We start from the raw sequence: 17,881 nt of genomic DNA on the forward strand, positions 1-17,881 counted from the left end.
ATGGCTTCAAGCTGAAAGAGGGTAGGATTAGATTAGATATTAAGAAGAAATCCTTTACTGTGAGGGTGGAGACACACTGGAAGAAGTTGCCCAGAGAACCTGGGGATGCCCCCATGCCTGGAAGTTTTCAAGGCCAGGATGGATGAGGCTTCAAGCAATCTGGTTTAGTGGAAGGTGTCCCTGCCCATGGCAGGGGGCTTGGAACTGGATGATCTTTAAGACCCAACAAAACCATTCTAGGATCCTATGAAGGTGAAGAAATATGATTTACAATGAAAGACTGATTGGATAACAGTATCTGAAGAATAAATTCCAGAAGGTTCCCTGTCAAACTGTAAGGAAGCATCTAGCTGAATTCAGCAGATACATTTCACAGGTGAGGTCTTTCATGTTCAGTGGTTTTTACTAGTGATGTAGGGAAAGAAATGAAAAACATTACATTTACCAACAGTTTTATTTGGTTATATATATATAATATATGGTTTGAACAAAAACATTTGACATTAAAGTAAAAACTCAGTGAAAGACGTAGAAGTATTCAGGTTCACAAGAAACAACTGGGTGGGTAGTCGCTCTGAGGAAAGCCTCTGGGAATTGCTGTGGGTCACAAGCCAAATGAACCCTTTAGTGCCATGCAGGTACACAGAAGATCATTGTACAGAAATATGTTAGGCAGAACAGTGAAAAATTCTTTAGTAACGTTTCTTACTGGTGAGACCTAATCCCATTTGATGTTTCAAGAGCCACCTCAGGAAGATGTAGACCAATTAAAGTGCACTAAGAAAAACAAAAATCCTTTGACTAGAGATATAGAAGGCTTTATTTATGAGAAAAGCTGTTCTGGTTTTTTTAGCTGTTTTAGTAAACAGAAGAATCAGATGGGAATGTAACAACAGGCTTTCAACATGAAAAAGAAAAGGGAATAATCTATTATTCATGTCCGAAATGAGTAGAGTCCAGATGTAGTAGTTTTAAGCTGCAGCAAGAAAGATCCGTGCTAAATGTGAGGAAAACTTTTCACTTGTTAAGCGAAGCAGTGAAAGAGACTGTGCAGTAAGCCTGCCGAGTCTCATCACAGCAGGTTTGTGAGAGAAGGTAATGAAGGGAATTGAAGGTGCTTAATACTTTCTCAGAGGCTGAGGATGAACTAAATAACCTCTCAAAGGCCCTTCCATCTTTATGAAGGCCCTATATTTCCTTTTTTTTTTTAAAAATAAGACTTTGAGTATTCCTTTTGTTTTTCTAAGGTGAGGAGCACATTTGTCATCTGAGTTAGCATTTTATAGAAACACAGAATGGGTTGTATTGGAAGGGACCTTGAAGATCACCTAGATCCAACCCCTCCTGCCATGGACAGGGACAACTTCCATTAAAACAGTCTGTTCAGAGCCCCATCCAGTCTGGTCTTGAACACTGCCAGGGATGGGGCATCCGTATTTTCAGTTTATGGGCTTTTGTTTAGGGAGGCAGTTGTTAGCTGAGATTCTGGCAGCCTCGTATCTGTAGTTACTGATTTTATTATGCTTTGACATCTTCTCGTCCACTCATGTCACCTCTAGAAGGTAGAGATGTTACAGTGTTCGTTATGGCACCTTCACTGACAAGTGAGAGGTTGGAATTGTCTGCTGACATCAGAAATCTATCACCTCCATGGAATATTTCAATTGGTTTTTTTTTTAGGTTTTGATTGAATAGACTTCTGTGCTAAATCATTAATCAAAAATGTTTGTCTTGCATAAATTTTTATGTGTATCTAGATATTTATTTGAAATGAAAGGTACAGTAGGCATAGAATGTCTTGGTTCTCATATTGCTTTTGGCAAAAGCAGTCCCATGTTGCAGCCTGCAACATAAGATGGTAAAAAGTACATTTGTTTTTTAGGTATGCTCAGTGTAAATAGCCAAAAAGGGGTCCATTTGTATCTGGATTAAAATTAGTCTCCTATAAATCAAATAGAGATTACTGGATGAAAAATTGTAGAAAAATATGAACAAACCGTAACTTAGAAGCTGATGTAAAACTAATCAGATTTTAGACCAAGGTTCACCTGTTAATATATTGTTGTACTACAAATTACTCTTTCTTTTTAAGAAACAAAATCTTGCTTTTCATTTATTTATTTTTATTATTAGTTTTTTACTTTCATCTAACAGACAATTCCCAGAGAAAAATTTCAGGCTATAAACAGGAAAATCCTAATTTAGTGTTCTTAAGGTGCAGCATTCAGTACTAAGTTTCTCATGTAATGAAATAGAAGCCATAGGGCATTTATGTGACTTTATCATATTAAAACAAAGTTCTGCACAGTCAGCTGGCAACAAATCTCCTCTTTTTTTTTTTCAGTGTTTATGTATCATTGAAGACAATGTCCTACACAGTGCAATCAAGATTCCTGATCATTTTGGGGTCAAAAAATAGAAAAGGAAAAAGAGAAAAGGAAGTTAAGGAGGTGGTGAGAGAGGGGGAAAGAACTCAGAGGTAGTCATAAAAAAATCTCACCCGGCAATTTCAAGTAGTAGATACAATTTTGCTTTTCTACTACAGCATAAAATGTTTCAGTGATACAAAAGCAGCTACCAGGTGCTCTTGAACAATGACAGATAACTACTGCTATTGGATCACCAGGCCAAGCTGATATCCAAGGTTTCTGATGGTGTTTGAATTTGCAGCTACCAGTGCTGTCTGACTCATGGAAAATAGTTAAGGGGAGATAAATATATACTTGGAGCAGGCAGGTGCTTCTTGTACAATCCTCTCTGTGCTCCCTCTATTTTCTTCAGCCAGTTTGATTGCCACTTGGCTTCCTTTCTCTCAAATCCCTGGCTAATCTCTTCTATATAGGCTCTTTTGCCACCCTTATCACCACAGCATCCCAGTGGCCAGTAGCGCATTAAGTTGCACAGTAAGATGTCACACGTGTCTCATGGTCTCTTTCATCCGCTTGCCAGGGGAAAAAAGAAACTGTGTGGACAACAGGATGTTTTAGTAGGGTATTATTTCTTCTTTTACTTTTACTGTGTATACTATAGTGGTTGAGAAATCTTGGCAGAAAGAGCTTTCATTTGAGATGACAGTGGGAACAGTCACTTATTCCGATGAATTGGTGCGGATAGTTTCCTAAGGATTGATGACCTTTTTCCCCTCCCCCAGAAGGGGCAAAGATAATTAAGGCTGAAATATCATCCACAAGGATAAAACAGAATGTCTTTCCAGCCAAGGATGACTGGAGCCTTCTTTTCTGGCTTTCTGTGAACCAGAGTAAATTTACTAGCATTTCTACGCCAAGAATCCCAGCAGACCAAAAGTGCTTGCAACTGTGCCCTTCCAGAAGCCCAGTTCTGTAACATGTGCTGACCCCATTAAGGTATTCAAAAATGAAAATGTAAGCTCCCAAACATGAAACTTTAAATGGTGGTTTTAATTATTTGCTTCAAAGTGAGTTTTCAAGGTCACAGAAATACACTTTAGCCATGTATTTAATCTGTGTTCAAAATTTTGATACTAAGAAAAATATTTCTTAGAAAATCATAACCAAAAACATCACATAGCCTTTGAAAATGAAGTATTTGTACTGTTTCAAGAACAGATATTATTTCATGAAAACAATACAAGTAATTATGGACCCCAAGTAATTTCTCTACAAGTAAATCCCTGGGTACTTTGGAGCTGTGGAGTGAAACAAAGCAGTATTCCTACATCAGGCTGCATCTCCAGACCACACCAAGTAGCTCACAACTGCCTGCCATGTTTGGAGAATTCCTACCTGTGCAAAGAGGCCTCTCAGAGCTTTCTTCATTCTTCTGAGTCCATGGCTACTTTGAGGTTGGAACAGAATGTGGGTCCATCTACCCGTACAACTAAGGAGAGATAGCACAGAAGACTTGCAGCAGTCTAAGAGCCGAACTAGCAGCTTATTTGTGATTAATACCCTGCAAAGTTTCCACAGTAATCACCAGCTGACAACCTGCTACTTGAAAGAAAAATCAATAAAATAGATGTCTTTGTTATCCCTGTGGATTAGCACCTATCATAATTAAATTTATAGTCTAACACCTTAGCAGACACCTAAATTGCTTTTATTACACTTATTTCTGCCATCCATGATGAGTCAAGCTCACACTTTAGGTAAGACAACCTTCTCTCATACCTTTCTGGAATTTGGTTGTAAAGTTTTAAACACAGGGAAATTGTCCCCATGATGAATAACACCAAAGTGTGTTTTTAATGACAATCACATCCTGCTTGAAAGGGAAGAGCTACCACTTCTACCATCACTCATATGTGATAAAGCTACACCCTCACCCACTCACTGATTTGTTTTTATTTAATTTTTAAAAAAGAAATTACACTTCTGAAGTACAGGTAAAGCTTCAACAATCTTTGGTGGTTTGAACAGACTTCTGTAAAGACTTAGTGTTCAATATCCCTTTTCCATACATTATTCCATCCATCATTCCCTCTAAGCAAATTGGCAAGGAGAGTCTTTTCTAACAATGTTTCTTTTAGGGATCTATTTTACTCCTAAGGATTTCTGGAAGAAAGCTTCTCTTTGGTGAAAAATAGTTATGAGCTATTAGCATACTCCAATTCACTTTCAACTCGTTTTGCATTCATCTTTAGGATTACTGTTAAAGAGTAGAAGCAGGGAACAGCAAAGTGTGAAATTTATTGGGCGTCAACACAAAGCTGCTGTCTCTAGAAAAAGCTTAGCTGAATATGAAGAGTTTCTCTGCCATTTAATAGCTCACACAAATATATGTAGTCTTTAGTAGAAAAGCCTCTCCAGATACAGAAGCCAACAAAGAATTGTGTTTTTCCTTATCTACAGGAGTTGAATAAATTTGCCACATTTAATTCATAATTCCTAACAAAGATGATTGAACTATATTTCAGGTGCATTAAACTTGTTTTCCATCTGTTTAAGTTTCTCACATTAACATGATCAGGTGTGTTGAAGACCCGAGTTTCTTTTAATGGAAAGTTTAACATCCTCCGATGAAAACAAAGTATTATGAGGGATTTGGGTCATGCAACACAGAGAGGTAGGATATGTCCCAGGGTTGACTTCTTCAAAAGATCAAATACATTAATTCACTGTCTAAGACTAAAGTAAATCCCTCCCCCGCCGCAGACACACACAAAGGAGAATTGAAGACACCTGGAAATAAAACTAAATCACTCTTGTTCAAAAACTAAGTAGAACAGCAGTGAGGTTACTCTGCAGAGTTTCTAACCTCAATAAGATGGCAAGAAGATGAAACAAAACTAATTTAAAAGAAAAGCACAGGCAAAAAGCCAAATGTAATGTTTAGCCAAATCAGAGAAATGGTAACTCTCTATTAAGTAGTATTTCTCCATGTCCAGAAACAAGGCATTTGTAATAATTTTTACTAAAGTAAGTGCTGGTTAAAAATGCCTCAAAATAAACACGAGCCTCAGTGAAAGTACTTTTATGTCTGGAAAACTACAAAATGATATTTCATACCCTTGTCTAGGTTTTATGGCATACTGCAGTAACTCTTCCATCAAAATCTAGTATCAGAAATTTTCTAATTCTTCATGGTGCACATTAGCTGTATTATGTTAATCAAGCTTTTTTGGTTTGGCAAATTTGGTTTGGCAGAATTTTCCATTCTGTAGTTCTTTAATATTTTCGGTGCAGGTTTGCACTATAAAATTAGAGACTTCTTTAAGCCTTACTTTGTAGTATGACTTTTTAACATTGTTGAGCAGAGTCATTTTACTGTGATCATTCATGGCAAACTAAAATCAAACTATTTCTTTATGCATATTTTTAAAAGAAATTTTTTGTCAGGTAGAATCATAAAATAAGCTGAGTTGGAAGGGACCCATCAGGATCATAGAGTCCACTCCTGAATCTCCACAGGACAGCCCAAGAGTCACACCATGTGCCTGAGATAATTGTGCAAAGGCTTCTTGAACTCCGTCAGGGTTGGTGCTGTGACCACTTCCCTGGGGAACCTGTTCCAGTGCCTGATACCCTCTGGGTGAAAAACTGTTTCCTGATATCCAACCTAAACCTCCCCTGACTCAGTAGCAATTCAATTTTTTCAAAAGACTCATCTTTCACCATCTTAATTAGAATGACTCAGAATGAAATCTGCTGAAATTAACTAATTAACCATGTTAACACCTTTCTTTCCTATGTTGAACCGAAGGTCTTCTTTGCCCTTGCCTTTCCTAATAAGGAGGTTCTTTATGAAATGTTACTCTTAGATTTTAATTTCTTCAGCATTTTGTAGATGCTATTGTCACTTATCCACATGCATTTAACAAAATATAAATTTATTTTTTTTCTTTTATTTTCGACTAAAATAATCTTTACTGATAATCAGTAGGTCAATATTTTATATGGGTCAAGACCACTTCTCTCTGCACTCTCCACTCACCTCCTGTTGTTGAGTTTTTAGGCTTTCAAGGATACAAGAGAGACTTGATCAGATGGGCTTGTATTTCTATTCTATCAATCTGCACCTACTCCTTGCATTCAGCTAAATGCCACAAAACCCATCTTGACTGAAAAAAAATTTTATGTTTTAGGTTATCCAGTCAGGCATCAACTTTAAAAGAAGGGCATGTAAAGTACATAAGTGTCATAGGTTAGCAAGCATAGTCCCGGAAGGGATGTCCTTGCTAAGGGGTGCTTACAGCTTCCTCTGGGACCTGATGGAACCTATCAGCTGGCCAGTTTGGATATGGACAATTCTTTAAGCCACTTAAAGTTGTGACCACCTCTGTGATACACACTTAAGAATAGACAAACTCCCCCCCAAGCTCTCTCTCCTTTCCGGCGCTGGCACAGGTGGCTGCAGGGCCCCGTGTGGGGCCAGCGGGCCCGGCCAGGCCCTGCTTGGGCCAGGCCGGGCCAGGCCACGGCCATCCTGGAGCCATGGACCTGTTCCAGCCATGGAACCCCCCCCCACTGCCTTGCCGTGGGCAGCCGGAGCGGCTCGGCTCTCCCCCCTCTCCACTGCAATAAGAAAAATTCAACATTCCAGCTGCAAAGCTGCAAGGCCAAGGTGAGATTAACCCTTTTTATTGCTGTGAAGAGCTGAAAACCTGAGGGAAGAGAGAGAGGAGATGCTTAAAGCTGAAATTCTGTTGTGAAGCTATGATATATCAGAGTATCCTGTTGTAATTTCATGAAGATATGGGGGGTGGAGTGTTCAACTCGTAAGCAAAAGCACCTGCGCTGAGATAGGCAGATGCTGACGCAGAAGTAATTTCATGAGAAGTTTGGACAGGGAGAGATGGACCAGATGAGGACTTTTGCTCCAAACAGGAAAGGAGAAAACCTCAGTCCCTAGAGATAGAAGCGATGAGGACTTTTGCTCCAAATGGGAAAGGAGAAAACCTCAGTTCCTAGAGATGCTCCCAGAGATAGTCTTAACAATGAGGATGAGGAAGACCCTTTGCTCCCAGGGAAGGAGAAGGGCCTCTGTTTTTTGTTCCTGAACGGCTCAACCTTAAAATTGTACCCCAAAAAACTTCAAGAGTGGACCCTCGAAAGCAGTTGCGGGAAAAGCTGCAAGTCGGGGGAAAGGACTCACATTGCGAGCAGAGAGACCTCTTCCTAAATGGACTGAACAATATTTGGAAGTGGGCAGCTGTCTCGTTGTGATAATGTTTTCATAACACGAGCAAGAAGAGACTTCTCTTTCTAAATGGACTAAACAAGGTTATTATGGAAGTGGTAAACAGACTGAACATCTTAAGGGTTGTCTTTTTACATTGTCAGTGGGAGAAGGGAGGAAGGTGGGGGGGAGGAGGAGAGTTCTGAAGGTGGTATAATTTTTTTTTCTTCTTTTAGGTCTGTTAATAAACTTCTTTATACTCTTTCAAGTTTGGTGCCTGCTTTGCATTTCTCCTAATTCTTATCTCACAGAAGATAAACAGTAATGAGTATTTTGGACCAAACCACTATAATAAGTGACGTCGTTTGTTGGGTGAAAGTGTAAAACACTTTCATGATGGAGGTCTTAACCCAGAGGGCTTCACTGATTGTTGCAAAGCATCCTCTTACAAGGATAGTTTAATTAGAAAAGGTATTGCTGAGAAAACACTCATTTCCAAGCCTTTAATTTATTTGTTAATCCTTTTAGCACAATCTCCTGTTGGCTGTGAATCTTCTTCATTTCTACCTCTGCTTCTTCTCTTGTTGCCTCCTGCACTCTTTCCATCAACCTAGACTGTATAATTTAATCTACGTATCCTTTTCTAAAACTACTCATATTTCCACCGATTGACACATGGCCCTAAATTCCAAGATATCAATGGCAATTGTTCAATCAAATACCTCTAATCTCACTTTGCATGCCCTTATCTTTTGCACCTTTCTTTCACAGGACTTGAATTCCTTCCATTCTACATTAAAAAATGCACAAATCACCATTCTGTCATGATCGTCTCTCATTTGTTGCTCATTTAAGTGATCATTGCCTATTCTCTTCTGGGGTTTTCAACATCTGCCAACTTGGGATTTGCTTCTGAAGTTCTTGGAATTAAGTGACAGGCAGTATTGTGCTCTCATCTTTTCACAAAACTTTGTCACAAGCTGCCCTTATCTAGATGAACCACATGGCTTGAGGATTTTGGCATTTGATGTGTTACACCATGATTTCTTACATACCTTCCAGTTTACAAATATTTACCACCACCTAGCCAGGGCTTTCCTAAACTGGGATGAAAGAGAAATGGTGTTGGATGTTTGGAGGGAAATGTTTTGCCTGAGGTGCATTGAGCAACAAAAATTCTGCATGAAAATTAATGGAAGCAATAGAGCTTTAAGTGGTACCATTTCTTTCTCTATCCTTGCTTCCCAGCTCTTTTCCTGTTTAGAAAATATACTGCATGAGTCACCAGAAATGTTGATGACTACAGGACTTACTGTAAAGGGAAGATATTCTTGCTCTTTTTTAGAGCTGTGACTTTGATTATTTGGAGAGGACATTTTTGTTGTACTCAATATAAAAAAATCAACCAACACACAAAAACCCACAAAACCCAAACATGGAATCATAGAATAAATTGGCTTGAAAGGAGCCTTAAATGTCATCTAGTTCCAACCCCCAAATGTATTTTACACGGTATTACAGAGCTGACCAAAATATTACATATTTAATATGTCTAATTGTTTTTAATGTCTGTATTATATCAACAATTTAAAATCTAACAAAGTTATCCCCTTTTAAAATTATCTGATTAATCTTAGTACTGTGGCTTTTTAATATATCATGCTACCCTTTCTAAAATATACCTACCAAGACAAATGTGTTGACAGGTTTCCATTTTCCATATTTGCTTGGCCTATGTTTTTTAACAATTAAAACACCACTTTACTTTGAAGGTACCTGTAACTCAAGGGTTTTCAATTCTCAGGTACTGGTACCAAGATTAGTTTCCCAAACAAATATGACATGACTAAACTTCATACACTGAGAGTCTCCACTAATTTGTTTTGTCATTCAGGTATCTAAGCCAGAACTCTCCAATACCACATTTAAGAAGAAGAAAGAATGTTGTGGCTTGTAAATGACAAGTATTACTAGGAATATGGAGAGGACTGGATTACTGCAGTGATTAAGGGATGGCCATTCCAAACTTCAAAGCTATTCTATGCGTGAACTCTCATTTTTGTCCTGACCCTAACATTTATCAGAAGTGCCTAGGATAATATGAAGAAAACTGCAGATGAATGTAAGTACATTTCCTTTGCTGGAAAATAGAAAGAATGCACATTGCTAGGTACATCTTTCATCTCTAATGAAAAGATAGCACTCAACTCTTCCGTAGATATTTTGCTTCAGAAAATTCGATAATGTCTTAAATTTCACTCTTGAGCAAAAACTCCTATTATAGTAAATTCTTCCATTAGAAAAGTGTGCAAGCCAGAAAAGGAATTATTGCCCAATAAACAAAGTTTGCCACTTACAGTATTCAGACAATGCACTTTAAGATAACAGCCATAGCAATTTGGATAAGGCACTTGTATGGAATTTGATTCAGCTGCAGGGTTTAATGTTTCAGTAGTACTTGACAGTATTGGCATACTAAAGAGAAGAAAATGCTCTCTCTACTCATGTAATCTAAAGGAATTTGTAATTGTCTCTGGTCAGATATAAAAAACGTAAGACTATTTTCCAACAGCAGCTGGAGAACCTGCGCAGTTCCTATCCACATCCATGGGATTATCAGTACTGATGTCCCAGGGTTTTTTCCCCCTCAGAAAAAATCCCAAATGGGACCCTGTATTTCAGTTTCCTTTTGAAAAATAGTGGGAATGTTTTGAAGAAATCCTTTAAATGTTCCTTAGATCATGCAAATTGGTCGGACATGAATGGACAAAAATGTTTGAAACTGTAAGAATTATGAAGTTTTCAGAGTCTAGCTTAAAATTGTAAAGGCCAGAACCAAAATCCTGCCTGAAAAATTCCTAACCTTAAGTATTAGGGATCCAAAGTATATGGAGACTGATTATATACAAAACTGAAAATAGCAAGGGAAACTTCACTGTGTTCCAAGGACCACTGGTAGTGGGATTATCTGCAGTTCCCAAAGAAAGCCCATGGAAACTATTGCTCATCACTAGAACTCACCTGACCCGTTCCAGGGGTAATACTGACTTAAAGCAGCTGCTAGTTTTGTTAAGTCAGTTTAAGAAATGGACTGGGCAGCACACTTTCCACAGAAGGTGGATGCTTGATGAAATATGGCTTTGAACCCCATTTACGTGGATTCTCATCGGAAAAACCTCTCAGATTTTTATCTGGAAAACATACTCGTTAGACTATTTTAAATTAACTCCCTCTACTTTTCACTATTTTCCCTATTGCAAAATTCAGAAACAGTTCTCTGTGGAAAGACACATGCTAACAATTCAGCTATACAGGACAAATGTGTGTCTACCTCACAGTAACGAGAGAAATTAAGTGAAGGTACAGATCTCAGGCAGGCAGGCAGGCAGCCTTGCCCCTGTTGCTGCTGGCTCCTGCTGCTGCTTTCACCAGAGCCAGCAGCACCAACTGGCATCTGAGGCAGCAGGAACTGGTCCAGAAAGAGAATCTGCAGTTTGAGAAAGGAGTATTCAAAGGATATGTGACTACTTCTGTAGGGCTTTCTAACCTGGGCATATCTCATGGCTGCTGGCCAGAGCTCTGTGTGAATAAGGTTTCTATGGTATTTTTAGAGAAGCAGAAAGAATCAGAACGATGAAATATTTTAAAAGGGAAACTGGTGAGTAATTAAGTACATGCTTAGTTTTAAATACACAAATTGCTTTATTTTTTTTTTAAAGTGAGTAATCTAATCATGTGTTTGCAATCATATGATGTTTTAAAATAGGGATTGTATATTGCTGCTACTTTTGGCATGGTATTTATGGTTGCCTTTTAAAATAGAAAGTCTATCATTTAAGAGGTGTTAATAATTATATAATAGAACTTAAAGCAATGTATGGAACAGTGCCATCAAGTAGGACAAGAAACTTTAAGACAAAGGGCAAATTACACAATACACACTGATTCAATTTAAGTCTAATTTTACCAGTTCACAGTCAAACTGAGGAACTGTGAAACTGGAAAGGGTGAGGAAGATTTGTATTTCTCAACAGGCAGTTTGCTGGCAACTAACAATTCAAAAACAAGTTGGAAAAAATGAACTTTCTGAACCACTTACAATGTTACCTCTCTATTTCAAGTTTTGGGCAATATAGATAACTTGCTTCATAGGTAGAGTAAACCTCTAGGTGCATCAATAGGGGACAGATGTTTTTTACATCTGAAGCAAAGATGCAGACAATCATCTATGACAGGAGACTCCACCCTAGGGAGCAATGACTCTAAATAAGGTATTATGATCATGGTGATAGCTAACTGTAATTCCAATAAGAAACTTGATATGATGTTGTCCTTCAGGATGTAACTGTTATGGTACTGATGTGAACACTACTGAAATATGTTTCGCAGTTTGGGTGTCCATATTTCAAGAAGGATCTCGAGAAACTAACCTAGGTTGGAGAAGAGCCCAGGCACCACTAAAGAGGTGGAAACTATACCTTACAGATAGAGATTTAAGGATCTCAATCATTTTAATTTATCAAACAGAGGATTAAGAAGTACTTTTATCTGTCTTGAAGCATTTGAAATCAGATAAAAGATAATTCTGTCTAGAAAACAAAGAGTAATAATACCAAATATCTGAAAGTAAACTTAAATAAATGATACCGAATTCCTTGCCATAACACTGAGATCAAACTAATGTGCCAATTTGAAGGGATAGTAGTTATTTATTGGGTCTTGTAACCAAGGCCTGTGATGAGCTCTGTACAAACAGCAGTTCAAAAATCAACATGAGGAGCTTTTCTGAAAGGTGTGCTTAACTTCAGCTCTGAGCATTAGTTAATGAACACAAAACAGTGGAACTTCTGTGAATCAGAAATTTGGGAGCGCTTACCTACATTCTCTGAGCTGGCCTTAAGAACACTGAGAACTGTCATCTCCATTGCTAGAGAATTGAATCACCCAACCAAAATAATAAAATAGAGGGAGTGCTAGGAAAAAAAGGTGAAATGTGAATTGAAAAATGTCTCTTTAAAAAGAAAATTAAATTTCCTTTCTGATAAATATAGCACTCTAGCTGAATTCTAATTCTTAAGAGGAATGATTCATCAGTGTTTTTCAACTTCTGTGGGATATTTTGATAAAAAATTTACCAAGAAGTGTTTCACGTCTGTCTATTTAGATAGAAAACTAGACATAAATTTTGGATAGAAATTCTTCTTTGTTTCAAAGAAAACTGGTTACTGAAAGTTAAATGAAATTACCAAAGTAGTCTATATGTTTGAAATAAAATTTCTCTGCCTTAGTTATAAAGGATAAAAGAGGGAAAAACCCAGTTAGGCTATCTTGTACTCTTGTTTTGTGAATAACTTATTGGTTTAGATTAATTCTAAATCTGCCTCCTTTAAACTAGTGTATTTTAGAATGGAAGTATTCTTTATATAAATACAAACCAATGTGCCCAAAACTGTTTTAGACATACAGACTTTAAGTTTTGAATTCCATTATTTTTTCTTAATTTATTAAATTTCTTCTCCTTTTATAAAATGGCAAATGAAGTAAAGAAAATTGGTTGACCTTTAAAATGGAAATTCTGTAGTGATTAGTTTCAAGCTTGTGTGTGTTACTGTGTTGTTTGCTTTTGTTTCAGCTAGCTGCAAATAATTAAAAAGACTTGTTGATAAAAAACCCTTTTTATGCATAATACTATAAAAATGCATAATCAAGTCAAGCAGTTTTCTCCCCTGACTAATTGTGGAAAGTAACAGCTAACGCATCAGTTCTGTGTCCATATAGTCAAAATTACCTCTATGGAAATTCCAAAATGTTAACCACATTGTGGTACAGGACAAAGATTTAAAATCTAGAATTTGTCTCTCTGATACATAAGAGACTATAAGTGCTCACAGCAGAGGTTCCATTTCAAATGGCTCAATACCTAAAAATTGCAATAACTATTATTGAACTCAGAAACATCCTGGGGCTTCATCTTCAACGTTTGTGATGGGCTTCTTCCTAGCAAAGAACTAACAGAGAAAACAAAAATTTTCAGAGAGGAACTGATATTAGATTTTAAAATCTGCATGTGTAATTTAATTGTGTGGAAATCTCTTGTCCACAGAGATTAACTGGGAGGACTTCTAACAAATTTTTCAGCTTTCCACCTCTTTCAGAAAGTTATAACAAGATATTTTCTAATTTTACCTTTTTCAGAAGAGCAGAGGAACACTCTAACTGGCCTAATTGGCTCATATAGCAGAGGTCAGCTCCTGCAATATCCCATGGAATAGAAGTACAATTAATAATATTACTGGTTTAATATATGTAAGCATACTGAAGAATTTCAAATACTGTTTATGAGTTAATACTTATGAATAAATAATATAATTTAAAAATCTGTTTGTAGCTATGTGCTGGCCAAAAAAAGGTGCAAATTAGACAGAAATTATATATTTTGCAATCAGTCAATTGCTTCTACTGAAGCAAAAAGGAACTGGCAACCTGAACTTGTGTGAGAGAATTACAGGCTAAGTCCCCCCTAACAGATTCCATACGAAGTAGTTAGGATAACATCAGTAAAGAAATGCATTATTGCTGAGAAAAAAAAATGAAATAGGAAAGAAATATTATATAGAATATCATCCAACATATCATTGTCCCATTATTTTTACAGTTTCTTGTCAGAGGCAGCTGTAATCCTGTATCTAAGTGTCAGGTCTAGAAACTCAGTTGAAAGCCTTATATTCACTACTAACATAACCAGTGTAAGGCTATCTCTAAAGCTTCCACAGCACTTAAGTGCTTGTCTTGGTTTGAGACAAAATTTGGAGGAATATCCAAAATGAACATAGTCTGATAGAAGGCAGATTACAGCCATCCCTCCCCCACCAGGTTCAGGAACAAATTCCTCAGAGGAAAGTGAAAGGAAAAAAACTTAATTATTTAACAAATACAATGCACACAGGCAGGGGAAAATAATAATCCTAAATAATAAAACTCTCGCTGTGGAGAGAACCTGGGTAGATTTCAGAGTCCTTTGTGGGTGTGGCTCTCTCCTCTCTGGAGCTGATGCTCGGCGTGGGCCCCTACAGGCCTCAGTGTAGGGTCTCCCGATGATGTTCTGGTGTTGCTGAACAGTCCAGAATAAAAGAAGAAGAAACCAAAGTCCCAGGGAAAAACTCTCTTGCCTCAGTTAGCCAACTAGCATAGAAGCAAAGGAGTTTAACTCTCCCTCCTGAGAAAAGGAACCGAGAGCTGGGAAAAGCAGGAAGGTGCTTTCTCTGCTCCGCAGCAGCAGGAACACAGGGGAGTGTGTATCTGTGTCCTTGGAGCACAAAACTGCTCGGGTTTTTTTTCTCCCTTTCTCTCGGACCCAGCTTAAAGACACAGAAAGGCACAGGATTCATGTCTGGCATAGGGCAGACGATAGGCAGCAGTATCATGCAGTCACCCCAAGACAGTGCTTAACTTGGATTTGCCGCAAGTATTTTGATTCACTTAACTCCTATAAGACCTAGAAAGCAGACAGCATACAAATGTTCACACCAGAAGGTGAAAGCAATTCCTTTTACCACTGCCACCTAAGGACTTTAAAGCTGACATATCACAGCTATCCCACCTATGAGGTTACTGGCATGTCTCCTCTTCCATAAATGTCCTCATTTTTATGCCTGCAATATCTTCTTTTCCATGGATGCAGAAGAGGTCAGAGCTTTTTTTCATTTGGGGAGAATAATTTTCTTCAAAGCTCTCTCTGTCCATGGTCCCAGTGGAGACACCACTCCAGGAATAAGGGTAGCTCAGTGTGGATCTACCCCTATTACATTTACATCATGAAATGATGTTTTAGCAGGATTCTGAATAAAATTTGGCCAAATTTATTATTATCATTGTTATTGTTGTTATTGTTATTATTATTGAAAAGGCTCCTAACTGATTTTTTTTTTTTTTTGTACCCATTACAGAGTTTTGAATGTTAATATATATTGAAATCAGTAAATGGTGAAAGTTATCTCCTTCAAACTTTCTTACCATCTGGAAAAAATAAAAATAAAAATTCAGGAATTTTCAACCCAGATGAGATACAGGTGGTGCTATAGGAATAGGAAGGGAGATGTATTTTAAGGAATTAGCTGTTGTTGGATATTCAACATTTCTAGAAATATACAACTATTTCAAATGCTAACACTGTGTCAGAATCTATTTTAAATAACTACAGTGTGCCAGGAAATGCCAATTTTTTATTCCTTGCAATGAAGTATGTCTGCTCTCATCTTTTTGAGATTAGAGATCTTCAGTGTTCTCTAACTACGTAAAGACCATCTGAAAAACATATTTTTCATGGCTAAGCAAGCCATCCCAGCCTAAGAAAGGCTGATGGATTCATTGTACTCAGAGTCAGATGATGTTTAAAAACTGATTTCTTCTCAGAATACTTTACCCTGAACATCTTTTTGTCCTTAATTGGCATCCTAAGTGGTCTCATATTTTATGCTATGGTTAATAATATACACATTGAAACTATTTAAGTTCATAGCCAGTATACTGGAGAAACATGCACTTGCAAAATTATCTGCTGGTGGTGAAATAGCCACCATTAGTTCAACTCCTCTTATAGGCAGAAAAGTTGTACACAGTATACCATAAGGTTGTGTATGTCAGGTGAAGGAACTGTACACCCTGGAAACTAAGAACATCGTGAAAGGAGGTCAATCTTGCTTTTTAAAATTTTTTTTTAATGGGTGGAGTTAACATTTTTAATTATGGCCAGGCAAAGTGAGTGAATGTGCCTGTATGTTGGCATTTAAGTAACTTCAGCATGCCAGTAAATTCCATCTCTCCATTTCAGGCCATAAAATGAGTCAGCTCAGGCCACTTTCAAATGCTGGTGGCACTTCAGGAGCTGGTAGACAACGGTTATAGCAAATTAGGCATCTGAATAACTAATAAACCTTTTTATTTAGAGCCAGAAGCCCTTTTTCTGCCCATATACTATGGGCACTCCTTTTACATTAGACGTTCTTTCTAAGTATCTCTTCCATTGTTGCCATATTTATTAGATAACAAATTCTCTTTCACTTACATTCCTTCAAATCTACTCCTGCTGTTCAAATTCCCAAAAACTCTATGTAAAGCTAAACATAAATTCAAATATGTTCTGCTACCAGCTTGAGCTATGTTAATAAAGAAATTCTGATTTAGGACACATACAAGCTAATAAATGTTCAGAATAATAGTTCTCATTTGCTGCATATTTATTTTCCAGTTTAGTTTTTATTACCATGTAAGTTTTAATTCTTTTTTTTTATTAACTATTAGCAACTCTACTGGGAAATGAACACTTTGGAAGACATCCTCACATGATCTCTAATAACTTCTAAAGTATGTGCATCTGTAGTTGAAGTAACAGGAAAAACTGAGGTGCACTGGACAGTTGTATCATCAAGGATTGATTCTGCAGGTTCCCTGTGCTCTCTCATTGCTAGCTATCTTTACATCTGTTTTCAATATGCTTTTAGTAAATAGCATGCAGTTAAAGTTTCATTTTCTTACATTGCTGAGTTCATTTTTCCCATCTAGTCACTGCTGAATATTGTAACAGTGAGACTGAGAATGGTAACTTTGCATTTGATTGTAGTGGAAATGCAGTGCACGAAGGACATTTCAGTTTTCGCCTGCAGAGCAGCAAGCTTCTAATTTATGTTACTGTTTGGTTATGGGTTGCATATTTGATTTTTTCTTTTTCATGCTTTACAATGGTATCTTTGTATTTAAATGTAAGCTAGTAGAACCTTCTCTATGAGATACAATTAGCTAAAATATTTCTGCCAAGTCATAAAATACTTCCTCTGCTTGATTTTAAAAAAATCAAACCAACAAACAGAACAACCAAAACAAAAAAAACAAAAAACAAAAAACAAAAAAAAAAAAAAACAAACAAACAAAAAAAAAAAAAAACAAAACAAAAAAAAAAACCAAAGAACACAGAAAACTAACCAAACAAAGGAAATGACAGGCCTTTCTGTGGCTATTTACAGTATCAGAGAACACTGATAGCCTCTGAATGACTCAAACTGTTGCTTTTAATGTATCGGTTTTCTGTACCTGGTTGTCATGGGTTAGCAAGCACAGTCCCGGAAGTGATTTTCTTGCAAAGAGGTGCTTACAGCTTCCTCTATGACCTAACAGAACCTATCAGCTGGCTAGTTTGAATACTGACAATTTTGTAAGCCACTTAAAATTTTGACCACCTCTGTGGTCCACATTTAAGAATGGGCAAACCCCGGGAAGCTGGCTCTCTTGC

At 37.3% G+C, this 17,881-nt stretch overlaps 1 long non-coding RNA gene across 2 annotated transcripts in view; it reads right to left on the reverse strand.

Annotated features, from left to right (window-relative positions):
- The window catches only part of LOC109950965, a 28,020-nt gene extending 13,157 nt beyond the window's left edge, over nt 1-14,863 (reverse strand). Inside the window, exons 1-3 of one of the 2 annotated variants that reach the window (XR_002273345.2) lie at nt 14,594-14,863; nt 13,783-13,847; nt 3,765-3,858 (exon numbers count right to left, since the gene is read on the reverse strand). This is a non-coding gene — a long non-coding RNA (uncharacterized LOC109950965). Of the gene's footprint in view, nt 1-3,764; nt 3,859-13,782 lie in introns of both variants that reach the window. The other variant, XR_002273344.2, reaches the window with a different exon arrangement.
- Nucleotides 14,864-17,881: the final 3,018 nt, after the last annotated feature.

The sequence above is a fragment of the Corvus cornix genome, chromosome 2 (genome assembly GCF_000738735.6).
Source record: "Corvus cornix cornix isolate S_Up_H32 chromosome 2, ASM73873v5, whole genome shotgun sequence".
NCBI lineage: Eukaryota > Metazoa > Chordata > Aves > Passeriformes > Corvidae > Corvus > Corvus cornix.